At 42.8% G+C, this 13404-nt stretch overlaps 1 long non-coding RNA gene and 1 pseudogene across 1 annotated transcript; both read left to right on the top strand.

Annotated features, from left to right (window-relative positions):
- Positions 1–303: 303 nt before the first annotated feature.
- Positions 304–1664, top strand: LOC134450507 (uncharacterized; annotated as a pseudogene).
- A 2181-nt stretch (positions 1665–3845) lies between these two features.
- On the top strand, positions 3846–7637 carry LOC134450135 (uncharacterized). Its single transcript, XR_010035009.1, has 5 exons — positions 3846–3961; positions 4580–4689; positions 5478–5560; positions 6139–6237; positions 7460–7637. It is a non-coding gene; the product is annotated as an uncharacterized LOC134450135 (long non-coding RNA).
- Positions 7638–13404: the final 5767 nt, after the last annotated feature.

Raw genomic sequence — 13404 nt, 5'->3', positions numbered from 1 at the left:
CCAACTCCCCTAACCAATGTCACTGAACACTAAACACAATTCCTACTTAACACTCAAATTCCAGTTTTAAAACACACTCTTTTCACACCATTACACGCAATTCTCTGGATTACACTCAATTTTCATAAAGAAAAACACTGGGATTCTCATGGAACACACTGTCAAATCACAACACTACAATCAACTGCCATACTATGTTCACTTCCTCATCACATGGGCAAACTCTCTTCATGCCTGTTTGCAATTACCAATCAATCCACAGCTACATAACAAAGGGTAACAGGTGAACTCCTGCTTGGGAAAATGAATGCCAATGTTGGAGGTAGAGGAGTAAGAATGAGAGGAAGAGGACGAGGAGGAGGACGAGGACAAGGAGGTGGAGGAAGAGGACGAGGAAGAAGGCGAACAAGAACCGTGGCATCAGATGATATCAAAGCCACATTAGTTGATCATGTCGTAAGAATTTTATACTTATATGATTCTTATGTATATTCTTGTATGTACATGTATATGCAGGAATATATATGTATATGTCTATGACTGTATCTATATAGTTCCAGTTGTGTTAAGTATTGGGTAAACTGTGCTAGAGTGTGGGGGCTGTTTGAGGTGTGATTGAGCTGATTAGCATATGAGAAGGCTCTGGGCTGGTTGGGCCAAAGGATTATAAAAGACCCAACGATGCCACAGGCTGGTGTGCATCCTACCTAAGATCAGCGAGAATGGTGTTTCTCGCTAGGATGTTCCATGTTCCCATATCGGGAGCAGCCAAATAAAATATGCAGAGAACTCACCGGACCAAAAGTGCTTGTCTGACATTAATGAAGAGAAACCCCACAATCATGTTATCAACCATGGTCTAACCATGAGAGAGGCTGGACTCAGAATTTGAACAGGCACACAGTGGCAGGAATTGTTCGAACCTTCCGAAGGGAAAATGTAAGAAATCTCACAAGATATGTCAGTATAGGCATACCCGTACTGTAATCAATGAATTCAGCGGAAAAGTACGAGTATTGACTGTATTTTGACTGTGTTGCAGGATTGAAAGATGGCGTCTTCTGTCCCCTGAGCAGGAGACAGAAATTGTCAACATGGTGCTGCAAAATAATGCCATTACTCTACGGCAACTGCGGCGGAGGAACATCATTGAAAACAATGATGTTTTTCAAAATGTCCCAAGTGTGAGCATTTCTACTGTGTACCGGGTGCTGCGCAAACACCAACTGCGGATGAAGCAAATCTACAGAGTTCCCTTCTCCCGCAACTCTGACAGGGGGAAGGAACTGAGACACAACTATGTGCAAGTAAGTGCTGTACACATGTAATGATTGATTACAGTAAGCCTACAATGGCACAGTGAGTCCAGTAATTTACTATTGTAACTGTGTATACCATGTGTGTTTCAGAGAATCCTTGATATGGAGATGGCTGCCCAGGAGCACAAGTTCATTTTCATTGATGAGGCCGGCTTCAATTTGGCCAAACATCGGAGGAGAGGCAGGAATTACATCGGCCAACGGGCCATCATTGAGGAACCAGGGCAACGTGGTGGCAACATCACTATGTGCGCCGCAATTGGCATCAATGGTGTTATCCATCAACATGCCAACCTGGGCCCATATAATACTGCACTTCTCCTAACATTTCTGGACACTCTGTAGGCCTACAATATACGCATTGCACCCAATCAGGCAGATGGTCCAGAGCAGCCCAGATACAGTATGTTGTCATTTGGGACAATGTGAGTTTCCACAGGGCTGCTCTGGTCCAAAACTGGTTCACTAACCACCCACTATTCATTGTCGTGCACCTCCCTCCATATTCCCCGTTCCTCAATCCCATTGAGGAATTATTTTCCACCTGGAGGTGGAAGGTCTACGACAGACGTCCTCAAACACGCATCCCCCTTCTACAAGCAATGGAGGAGGCATTGCTGTTGATGCCGTCTCTGGGTGGATGCGCCATGCAAGACGGTATTTCCCTCGCTGCCTGGCCAGGGAAACGATTGCATGTGATGTGGATGAGGTCCTGTGGCCAGACCACAATAGAAGGCAGGATGAAGTAGAGTAGATGTGAGTGTGTGTGTTTTTTTTCCATAGCAATAGGCTATACAGTAATGTAATAGGTTTTTTGTACTGCCAAATAGGCAGTGGGGTTTATCTTTGTGTCGTTTTATGAAAAAGAAATAAAAATCTTTCTGTTTCTGTTTGTGTGTTGTGGGAATGAAGTTTTTCCAACTTATGTCACAGTATCCATGTAATCCAGAACAAAAAAAGCCCAAGTTACTGGGAGAAATTAGTTTTACCTTGTGCCCAACAGTGTTTTAATGGGTCTGCAAATGTGTATTGTAGTGACTGTCTGTGTGTGTCATTTGACAACAAAATGAGGTTTTTAGAAGAGAGTTCATTGTTTTGAGACAAGACGTGCATTTTTCAGAGGTAGTGAAGAGTTTGGCCCGTTGTGTGTGCGGTTTGGAGATTTGTGTGTAGAGTTTTGAGAATTCGAGGACTGATTCCGAAAATTGTGTGTACAGTAGGCAATCGAGAAAAACTGTAAACATCCTTAAAGATCACACACACCCTGGTCACAGGCTCTTCACCATGCTACCATCTGGCAGGCGCTTTAGGACTCTGCGTGCCCGCACTACGAGAATGAAGGACAGTTTCTATCCTACTGCCATTAGACTTTTGAACTCAATACGTCACCTGCCCCCCCTCAATAATTCAGGACTATCGATACTGTGAGATGCACATGGATTTTTATGGATTTTCATATATTATTTATTTACTGTTAATATATCTTTTATTTTGTGGGCATTTGTGGGTTGCTACTAAACATAATCTCACTATATTTATATAGTGACAATAAAAGCACTCTACTCTACTCTACTCTACTCTAATAATACCACAGCCCTCCATACTAATGTGCCTTCAGCATCCTACATCCAGAATAATGCCACAGCTCTGCATACTAAAGTGCCTTCAGCATACATCCAGAGTAATGCCACAGTCCTCCATACTAAAGTGCCTTCAGCATCATACATCCATAATAACGCCACAGTCCTCCATCCTCTTCTCCATTAGTGTTCCAGTAGGCTGAAAAGCAGGGTGAACAGCTCCCCTTAGTGGCCAGTTCATCAAAGTGTTCATCTAGAGCAGGGGTCAGGAACCTATGGCTCTACTGTATGTAGATAGTTCTCTGTTATGTTGGAACTAAAACTCATACAAACTCAAACTCTTGCAATATTCAGGGTGATCACGGAGGTCTTTTATAAAAACACACAATCCCCAAACGAAAATATATTCATTGAGTTCGCATCTCAAAATATTCTGAAATATTTCTTGGGCTTCCTTAGACAATCAAGAGAAAGGACTGAAATCTATGGAGCTATTTTAAGGTCATAAGTCTTACAGCTCCACAAAACGCATTTCAAATGTGTAAGCTGCACCTTGTACTTGCAGGGTTATTTTCACATCTGTACATTTGTTTTGTAACTGTGTGGTTTTTTTTTGCACATGTGTGTGGGGGAAAACGTATGTGTAAAATATTAAAATGTATGTGTAGAAATGTTTTGAAGTTGTGGCAAGAGAAGTGCGTACGGCTTGTGCCATGCTTTACCAACTTCTTCCTGTTCGGAGCTGCGAGCACACGGCTGTGAAACTTTTTTCACAGATGTACGAATTTTGAGCCGGTTTTCACGTGGGGGTGGGGTCATATGGCGAGAGCCAATCAAAACATCTCTTACTGCCAACCAATCAGTGTTTCGCGAGGACTTCGATGGAAACTGTCGGCGCCTTATCTGTCGCTTCTGCCTTATCTGTCGCTTTGGGGTCCTAGCTGCGTTGCCCTGGTAACAACTGTAAACAAAAGGCTGCGGTTAACTGCTCCGCTCCCTGACAGGATTTTTCATTCATTCGTGCCAATGAAACAGGAGGCCTCGATTCATGCAGAAGATATGGTACGTAACTGGGATATAAAAATATATATGTAAGAAAACTATTTAACCTCATAGACTAACCTTGTATACGGTACATTCTAACAATATATTTCTAAAGTTTTGAGTCATTCCCGTTCATTTGAAGCGTAATTTCCCCCTTACTGTGGCTAGTTTGGATGAGATGACTTGACCCTAGCTAGCATAACATAAATGGCAGCTAGCTCTACACTATTTCGGGCATTCGTTAACAATCAGTGTTCAGATAACTAGCGCAAACGTGCCGAGATATCTTGTTTATTATAAAAATAAACGCTTGTGTAGTGCCATGGCTTATATGGTGATGACGTTTGAGATTGTAAATTTACGGGCCACAGATGTGTCTATGGTAAGGCCGACCTGACGAGATAGCTGCCTACTGAGGTTTGATTGGATATGGACATTGTTTATTTCAGAAGGAAAATGTTTGGAGTGGAATTGTTTGGAAGACAATCTTGGGACAATTTTGCTCTTTGGGTCTTTGTGCCAACCATGCCAGCTATCGTAGGGTGCTCTGGGAACTTCTTAGATCTGTTTACTGTATGTACACTTACTGAAATAAGCATTTTGTTTACATAAAATCCCTTGTCATTTCACCACTAGGTTTGAAACCCAGACAGCACGAAGCATCTTGCCGACGTCAAAATCAGATCAACAGACAGGGACATCAGCCTTCTCTTGGGAATAGGCCAGATATGCCATAACAAGAAATGGTAAGTCTATCACTACATAAGATCCATAACAAAATACTCCTAATTAAATCTTAAATGTGACCTGGTGGCATTATTGCGTGAATGCTTATGTTGCACACTTAATGAATAAGGCCCTCAAGTGTGTAGAGTTTTGCTGAGTTCGTTGTTTATTTACATTTTCCTCAGCATAACTGTACAGCTGACACCGCTGCCTTTAGGCTAGTGACAATGGGCCCAAAAAGGCCTTCGTTTTCGAGATACCCCAACCGGAGGTAGAACAAAACCCAATAATGTTTTTCCTCATCTCTAGGGTGTCCCATACATGAAAATGATTCTTGGCCAAAGTGATTTTAATGCTAAGCCTAAACATTTTACACATTTTCATATGCACCTCCAAACAAAAAAAGCACCCAAAATGTGACTTCTCTTGGGTTTTGTTCTACCTCCGGTTGGGGTGTCTCCAAATTTTGAGGCCATTGTCACTGGCCTACTTCTGTATCATAACAAAGCCTGTCACTTCCACGTTTCGTTCTTTATGTGACCGAAGTCACTGGCTACTGCACCAGAGAGGGTCTCTGCACTCATTGCTGGTCCTATAATGCCATCTATTGGCGAAAACGTGCAACAGCATAATTCAACTAAAAGACAACTTCTGACAGGACAACAAAAAGACAGGGAGTGAGAATAAGGGAATAACAAAAAGCCGAAAATGGGGGGTCCACTACACTTGCATACCTGATTGTGATGCTGTCACTCATTTTCTAGTCTATATCTTGGACTGAAAAAGGATTACATTATTATGTTTTCAGGTGTTTTGCCCCTGCGGTTGTGAAGAGGATGCTGTGGAGGTGGCAGCATGAACGTGTCACACAGACATTGGCTAAACTACTCGGTAGGTACAACGAAATAAAAGAAACCACCCCCTCAACCCTGTTTATGCTGCACTGTACCTATTATAACCAGTTTTTATATAGACCATTATTTGAAATACTATGAGAGCCTTTCTGTTAGGAAACTGTACAGCAGGGATGGGCAACTGGAGGCTCGGGCGCCACATGCAGCCCAACTTCTCACTTTTAAAAAAAGAAAAAGGACAGTTTTTAACCCCCTATAAATCAATAGTGTAAGCATTCATGTAAAAATAAAGAAAAAGTGAAGTATCCTTTTGTAAATTCTCTCAAGTGCGTGGTGATGTGGCCCACTGATTGTGGTAATTAAAAATGTTGGCCCACCTTATAATGAAAGTTGCCCACCCCTGCTGTACAGCCTACATCACTTGTACATGTCCTTACCAAATAGGACACTAGCTAGCTAAATGTAACTAATATGGCATTGTGAAAGTTGTATGCCTAAATGTAAACCATAATATTAAATTGTGATGGACAGAATTCAACTAAACCAACATATTACATTGTGAATGTAGTTGCACAGTGATACTGAGACCGACTTATTCCTGTCTTTATTTGCCAGGCTTCTACACTTGCCCTCAGAGTTCACATATGGTGAAGTGCACAGGTGTCCAGTCAGGTTCAGACTGATGCTGGTAACAAGAGGAAAACATGCTAATTGGTAAGTGAGATCCCTGCTCAACAAAAATCCACACAGCACAACAAGTAAGCCTAGTTTGTGGTATCAAATGTAAAATGGAAGTTTCATCAAAAAGTTGTAGAACACATCTGAATAAATTGCAGGCCATCAAAGTTGTGAATGGGCAGGGAAAACACAACCAGTAGGCTTATGAATTACTTTGACTCAGCACAGCACAGCAGATGCGATGCTACCATTCCTTGGGAATATGACACAGAGGTCTACTATTCCATTGTAAATATTGACTGGAAATGTTCATGTTTCAACTGTTTAAAAACATTGGACTCAGGGGAAAAAATCTCTAGGTGTATATAAGTGAAAGCCCACCTTTGCCATTGTGACACAGCACACAAGTAGTGAAAAAAGTGAAAGCCCATTGGGAAACTCCAACTCCCATTGTCATTGTGACACAGCACTCCACCGCACACAAGTGAACACTGCACACTGCGAAATTGCATTTATGCCTCACCCGTGCAAGGGGGCAGCCCTCAGTGGCGCCCCATGGGGAGCAGTGCGGTGGGACGGTACCATGCTCAGGGTACCTCAGTCATGGAGGAGGATGGGGAAGAGCACTGGTTGAGTACTCCCCCCACCAACCTGGCGGGTCGGGAGTCGAACCGGCAACCTCTGGGATGCAAGTCTGACGCCCTAACCGCTCACCCATGACTGCCCATAGAAGTATACACTGCACACAAAATTACATTTCATGCCTCACCTGTGCAAGGGTGCAGCCTACATTGGCATCCCAAGGGAGCAGTATGTTGCAGTGTGGCGGGAAGGTACCATGCGTGGGGTACCTCAGTCATGGAGGATGGAGGAGAGAGCACTGGTTAATTACTCCCCCCACCAACCTGGCGGGCTGGGAGATGAACCAGCAACCTTTGGGGGCGGTAAAAACCTAACTTGCTCAGCCTCTGAGGCACATAAAAATGTGAAATTAGTTGCATTTAAAAGCCAAGACCATCATCTTGCATGAGAATGGACAGTCTGCATATTGGAATGCACCCATGTCACTTCAGGCGCCTTGGACAATGCATCGTGTATGCAGCATCAGGCTAAAATGGGTTAATAACACACACACACACACACACACACACACACACACACACACACACACACACCACACACACACACACACACACACACACACACACACACACACACATGCACTCTCCTCTAATCTTCTCTCTTTGCCAAACTTTAGATGACCTTTCCAGCATGTCCAACTCATCAGCATCAGGGGAGGAGAGTCGGTGAAGGTGGTGCACCATCCAGGACCAGTCATGGGCCACCAACACCTCTGCAAAATCTGCACTTCTTGTGAACCCTCTAGAAGACACTACAACCACAAAACTGCTAATAAACCATCACATACTACATCACATCATGGTTCTCCATGTGTTACTGCACCCTCGGCACAAGTTCTTTGCTAGATTGCCATCTGGCAGATGCATCAGGACAGAAATGTAGCTACTATTTGTGATTATATCTCCCCACACTCTTTCTTGCTTTGTATGGCAGTGTGTCTCTGTGTGTGTCAGAATGGAAGGTGTCGCACCATTGAAGTCAATGGGCAGTGGCATTGCATGAGGGATATAGAAGTCCAGATATCCTTGATGCTTTGGTGCCAGCTGTTTTTTTTTGTTTTTTGTTTTTTTTTATCTGATCACCCACACTTCCCTCTTCATTATGTCCTATAGATTTCCATACCACGTCTTGGTGCTTTGGTGGTACGGACATTCTAACTCACCAGAAAAAAGAAAAAAATGAAAATGAATGGAGGGTTATGTCTGGTGATTTCTGGCAAATTAGAATGGCCATAACATCAAAGTGGCACTGGATTACTCAACCATTTGCCTCTTAAAAGATAGCTTCTGCCAATTTCAATATGCTGTTGTATACCTCATGCTACCCTTGACTTGTCAGTACCCGGTGATGCTGGCATTTTTTTTGACTCAGCTCTTTCTGAGATTTGAGCTATTCTAATAGGGGCAGACTTTGATTGCATTAAAAACCTTCTTAACATAGGTCTAATCCAAATACTATCCCAAAAGGTATCACTGTCTGTTTGCTAGTTGTCTGCTGATGTTGCATAACCTTTTGAATGTTATTGGGAATAAATGAAGATGTTTTTTTGAAATGTAAACAAACGTTTGTCCCCATTACAATGACATGGGTATGTGGAAGAGCTGTCCCTTACTCATGCACCTGTTTAACAAAATGTTATTTTTATTCAAGTATGCATCGTGTCTAGGGGTATGCAGTGTTTTTGTTATATAAATGGCACATTACTTTATACTGTAGGCCTAAGTTATTTCAGATTATTTAAAATGGCATCTGGGAATTCCAAAATAAAGGTGAAATAAAACACTGGTGTCCCTTTTATTTGGCTCTTATACATGGGGGGGGGGTTCTTTTATAATCTTTGTAGCATATTCATCCTCTTCTCAGTTGCATGGCTGAGACTGTTTAAATAGGCTACTGCCTGCCAATACTGCACGCTTCTACTTAGTTGCATTTTAACGTTGTTATGTTACAGAGAATATAATTATTATATAATTGTTACCAGGTAAAAACGAAAAGCTAGTTAATGTAATGCAATTTGTTGGTCACTTGCGTCTGTCATAGTGTCACAATATTCAGTCAATGAGTGCATGGTATTTTGCGTGGTATCTGTGGGGATCAAGGTAAGCAGATCGTGGAAATAGTAGGCTATAGATATATTATAGATGTAAAATAGTCTACTGTATTAACTTACAGATGTAAAATATTTCGCTGCCTATATAAACCTATCGTGCCGGTAGTCTGTATTCATTTGGCGCGTTGCAAGTGATGTTTAGAGGTGAATATTCATTATCGCCACCTACTGCACTGGGATGTAAACGCACCCCATTGAAATCGATGGCTTGGCAATAAGCGATGTTTTGATTGGCTCTCACCCTGTGACCCCACCCCCACGTGAAAACCGGCTCAAAATTCGTACATCTGTGAAAAAAGTTTCACAGCCGTGTGCTCGCAGCTCCGAACAGGAAGAAGTTGGTAAAGCATGGCACAAGCCGTACGCACTTCTCTTGCCACAACTTCAAAACATTTCTACACATACATTTTAATATTTTACACATACGTTTTCCCCCACACACATGTGCAAAAAAAACCCACACAGTTACAAAACAAATGTACAGATGTGAAAATAACCCTGCAAGTACAAGGTGCAGCTTACACATTTGAAATGCGTTTTGTGGAGCTGTAAGACTTATGACCTTAAAATAGCTCCATAGAAATCTCCTTTTAAGTGAATTGGTATTGAAAATATATTGGCATACATTTTGTAAATTGACATTGAGAATATTTAATAAAAGTCATAATTATATGCTGTATATTTTGCGAAGGTTTTATCAGCCACACCCAACCCACTTTCTCTGTGTGATCAAGAAAGAGGGCAGTCATGGGTGAGCGGTTAGGGCGTCAGACTTGCATCCCAGAGGTTGCCGGTTCGACTCCCGACCCGCCAGGTTGGTGGGGGGAGTAATCAAACAGTGCTCTCCCCCATCCTCCTCCATGACTGAGGTACCCTGAGCATGGTACCGTCCCACCGCACTGCTCCCCATGGGGCGCCACTGAGGGCTGCCCCCTTGCACGGGTGAGGCATAAATGCAATTTCGTTGTGTGCAGTGTTCACTTGTGTGCTGTGGAGTGCTGTGTCACAATGACAATGGGAGTTGGAGTTTCCCAATGGGCTTTCACTTTCACTTAAACTGGGAACAATGGCACCCCCACACCTTGGAGATAGACGCGGGATGGTCAGTTTCAACTCCAAAAAGCAGAAACACTAGGGGGAAACATAGGATTTTCTTGCAGGAGACAATACACACACAAGAAAAGAAACAAAACAGAGAACTCTCACTTTCTCAGATAAACGCAAATGTGAAAACTTAATCAAAAGAAAATAAACGTGACTAACACACACACACTCGCACGCACTCAAACCACAATTACGCACACGGTCAATGCAACCAGCTGGCCTGACAGCCGCGGGTCAGTGTTGCCAGATGTGTCTGACCAAATCCCGCCCAAAAGGTTCTCAAAAAACGCCAAAATGCGCTAAATTCCGCCCAAATTCAACAAATTACATTGACTTCTATGGGCCCAAAACGGCTTAAAAACCCGCCAAATAGCCAATTTTTCCCGTTTTTGCCCGCCGACGCTCATCCCAAGTAGCCCAATTGGGCGGGCACCCGCCCAATCTGGCAACACAGCCGCGGGTACGGGAGATGGCCAGGCTACCTACAGGCAGAAGTATAGAAAACACACGAGACACTTGTCGCTGTATAATTCAGGGGATAATAGGACAAACGGGTGGCGACATACCAAGGGAAGCGTGACACCATCCTCTCAAGCAGCAACAAGGACAGAAAAGGACACGCACACCGCAATTACGGTACCTGGCGAGGTAATGAGCTTGTCAGATATACTGCACGTATTTTACAACATTATTTACTTTAGCGAGAAATTGTGCTACGTACCCAAGCACCATGTGGCACAAGACGCCAGTAAGCAACTCAATCAGGTTCACAGCCAGGAGATGCGCCCCAGTCACAGATTACTCCACACAAACGGGCATATTCAGTGCAGAGTGCAGATCTACATGCACAGACTCCACACCAACACCTGGCGATTATGGCCACTAAGAATTAAAAGTGCCGCCCTGCTGTAGTTGGCAAAATGCCTTTTATAAGGAAACAAAGTGCAGACGATTAGTGTGCGTCAGACCACCTGACAATAGTGTGGTATGAGATGCCATTCCGTAGGATTTTGATGCTAAAATTGATTTTATTGCTTCATTTGCTTCATTTGGGGTCCTACTATTGAAAAATGATGGGTTTCAAATTTTCTGACCCCGTTATACCCCTCCTCTAGGGGGCGCTTTCTGGCCCTAGCCAGTATAGCTACCGAACCCATATATCTACTAATAATTATCACATTTCCACAATCTTGGTGTCAATTACAGGGTTATTGATGATGCTGAGTCAATTTATGACAGTTTCATTATGGTCAGAAGTTGCTATTACACATATTTCAGAGATTTAATGGCTATTTTGTCCACCTACAAGCCTCCTGTGGGGGATATGACTACTATGGCATCCGTCTCATTGGATCTGTGCACATAATATAAATAATAGAGATGCACCGGATCCTGATTTTTAGGATCCTGCCGGATACCGGATCCACTGCTTAAGATCCTGCCGGATCCGGAACCGGATACCGGATCCTACAAAGGGGTTGAAACACATAGCCAACTCGCACACGTGGGCCCTTTTTATTAAGCTGGCGCAAACTATTTTTAAGACTCATTGGCTTACTGCCACACTGCCTTCAACGGCCGATTCCAAAGGGCTTTCACTCCATGCAGCGATGGGGGTTGTGAAAGACTGACTGAAAAGCCTAGGCTACGTAAAAAGTAGAGATGCCCCAGATCCTGATTTTTAGGTAACTGCTGGATACCGGATCCACTGCCTAAGATCCTGCCGGATCCGGATAGTCTGAAAAACCCTATTATCCTGCCGGATCCGGAACCGGATTTTGGATCCTGTACATCTCTAATAAATAATAAATATTTCAATTCTATTAGGATCAGTACTGTGAGAAAATGATAGGTTTCAAGTTTTATGACCCCATTATGCCCCCCCCCCCTCCAGGGGGCGCTTTGTCACCTCGGCCAAGATACATAGTGCAACCATAAATGCAGCAATAAAGATCCTATTTCCACAATAATGGTATCAAATTAGGGGTTATGGAGGATCCTGAATCCATTTATGACAGTTCTACTGTGATCAGAAGTTATTTTTCAGACAATTCATACCACACTACAACCCCGGCCTGGCTGTGCTTAAAGGTCCATGCTATGTAAAACTATGTTTTTTATGTGTGCTGTGGAGTGTTGTGTCACAGTGACAATGGGAGTTGGAGTTTCCCAATGGGGCTTTCACTTTCATTTTTAATGAAGTGCTGTCATGGCCGCTGGGTAGAAAGAGTTTTTTAGTCTGTTTGTCTGTTTTTGTATGGATCTGTATCTGCTACCAGATGGCACCAGTTCAACCAGGTTGTGGCCAGGGTGTTATGTGTCTCTAAGGACAGAATTGGTCTTTTTTAGACAGCTGGTTCTGTAAAGGCCCTCCAGAAACGGAAGAGGACAGCTAATGATGTTCTCTGATGCCTTTATGACATGGTGGTGGTATAAGAACTGGAGAGAGTGAATAAGTCCCGCCTCCAGTCATTTCAATGGGAAATGCTAGACTAGTTAATTCAGCCAAAATTGAAAAAAATTTCAGCTTCCAAAATGGAGTTATTTCCGCCGACAGTTTACTCAGCCAATTACGTGCCACGTTAATTACTGACCAGAAAGCTATATGGAAGACGGGCATTATAGGCCGATATCAATTCTTAATAAGACTATAAATGATATACTATACCTCCGTACTAGCGCAAAGACTACAAATGAAGATCAAATAGATGAAGATCAAACAGGCTTTGTTAGGGGGCGTCAAAAACAAGACAATATAAGAAGAACACTGCTTATAATAAAAATAATTAACTAAATCAACTTATCAGCGGTATTGATTAGCTTAGACGTGATAAAAGCATTTGACTTGGTGATTTTGGATTAAAATGATAAGTATACAATGCACTAAAACTATTTAAATGCTATACTTTACATTGACACATGAGTAATGAAACATGCAATGATGAGTTGAACACAATTTATTTAAACGTATCAGATTGCTCATAAGGATTTTTGTTGCCTTTATTTGATAGGCGTTTGGAGGTGGTGACAGGAAGTGAGTGGGAGAGAGAGATGGGGGAGGATCTGCAAATGACCCGGGCTGGAGTCGCCGGCGTAGTAACCCAGTGCCCTACAGTTCTGTTCCCACTTACACCAATGTATTATACTTGCATTTGCATACAGGCTACAGGTAAAAACACAGTGATTTCAATTCAAGCCCTGAAACTCCAAATAAGAACAGAAGACAATGAACTGCGAATATTTGAAATAAAACAGGAGCTATCCCTCTGGTCATCTTATTTACATTAGAAAATAAATTAACACTTACAGTATATAGACAAAGAATGGACTTCATTAGTCCTAATGCC

This window comes from Engraulis encrasicolus, chromosome 6, assembly GCF_034702125.1.
Source record: "Engraulis encrasicolus isolate BLACKSEA-1 chromosome 6, IST_EnEncr_1.0, whole genome shotgun sequence".
Lineage (NCBI taxonomy): Eukaryota > Metazoa > Chordata > Actinopteri > Clupeiformes > Engraulidae > Engraulis > Engraulis encrasicolus.
Note: the sequence above shows the minus strand (reverse complement) of the source record. Positions and strands in the feature narration are given on the sequence as shown.